Source organism: Poecilia latipinna, unplaced genomic scaffold, assembly GCF_001443285.1.
Source record: "Poecilia latipinna isolate Pla-1442-1.1 unplaced genomic scaffold, P_latipinna-1.0 Scaffold5833, whole genome shotgun sequence".
Classification (NCBI taxonomy): domain Eukaryota; kingdom Metazoa; phylum Chordata; class Actinopteri; order Cyprinodontiformes; family Poeciliidae; genus Poecilia; species Poecilia latipinna.
The window spans coordinates 1-1,150 of record NW_015118449.1 but is presented as its reverse complement, the minus strand read 5'-3'; the positions used below and the strand labels follow the sequence as shown (position 1 = coordinate 1,150).

Below are 1,150 nucleotides of genomic sequence, written 5' to 3'. Positions count from 1 at the left end.
CATATGTCACCATGGAGACATTAATGTCATTGATGTAATAAGTACGAACAAAAGTAACCTGAAATTCTGTGTAATGTTCTCATGATAACAGAACCCAACAGAACTTGGTATCTCATGGCCACAATGACAGATATAAAAAGTTACAGCATTTAGAAACAGCTCACCTCTCTGATGGTGGAGATCCAGGAGATTTAAAGTCAATGAGACGACCCTTTGACCTGTTGCTCTTAAAGGACACACAGCTGGGTTCTGGTTCTGGTTCTGGTTCTGGTTCTGGTCTGAGTCTCTGATGGATCCTGACAGAAACATGATGATTAAAACTGAATCGCTTCAGTCTGGATGAAGCAGCAAAGAGGAGCAGCAGCAGCTTCAGCACCACGTCTGATTGGGCCTGATGTAGTGAACGCTGTGTGAAAAGGGCTGTGGACACTTAGAGATGGTGACCTCACCTCTGACCTTTGCTCTGGCTCTCATCTTCCCCACACTGAGTGGTTTTAGAGGGAGGGACTCCCTCCTGTCTGTCCTCACACTGATCCATGCTGCTGAATTCACATCAGCTCACACACACTTTCTAGCTTCACCTGCAGAGGAAACACACATCATTTATCTGCACATCAACTCTGATCATCCTTTACATCATTAGTGCTGGAAAAAGATCAGCTGCTCCTCTGATTGGCTCTTCTTCTCTGCTTCATATCAGTGTCAGGTGAATGCAATCAGACAGCAGAGAGGCAGAGGAAGCTGCATCAGCTGCTGCACTTCTACTATCAGTCCACTAGATGGAGACATGGAGCAGCATTTACATTCACTGATTTAGCCTGCACTTCTACTATCAGTCCACTAGGTGGAGACATGGAGCAACATTTACTGATTCAACCTGAACAACAGGAAGGATTTTAGTTCATTATTAATCTCTACAAGTGGATTAAATTCACCACTAAAGATGAACTATTTAGTAATTTGACTGAATTGAACAAATTTTGCTATAATAACATTTAACTTTGAAAGGAAACAGGATAAAATTGTTGTGTCCTAATTCATCGGTGGAGAACAGAGTTTGATTCAAGGAAATGAAATTATGAATCAGATTTTTTCACAGAAGACAAAAAAAACATTTGATGTTAATCAATAATCCTGTAGATTAACCTTC

At 41.3% G+C, this 1,150-nt stretch overlaps 1 long non-coding RNA gene across 1 annotated transcript in view; it reads right to left on the bottom strand.

The window, feature by feature from the left end:
• The window catches only part of LOC106943752 (uncharacterized), a 7,289-nt gene extending 6,642 nt beyond the window's left edge, over positions 1 to 647 (bottom strand). Inside the window, exons 1-2 of the long non-coding RNA XR_001424003.1 lie at positions 450 to 647; positions 165 to 296 (exon numbers count right to left, since the gene is read on the bottom strand). This is a non-coding gene — a long non-coding RNA (uncharacterized LOC106943752). The remainder of the gene's footprint in view (positions 1 to 164; positions 297 to 449) is intronic.
• Positions 648 to 1,150: the final 503 nt, after the last annotated feature.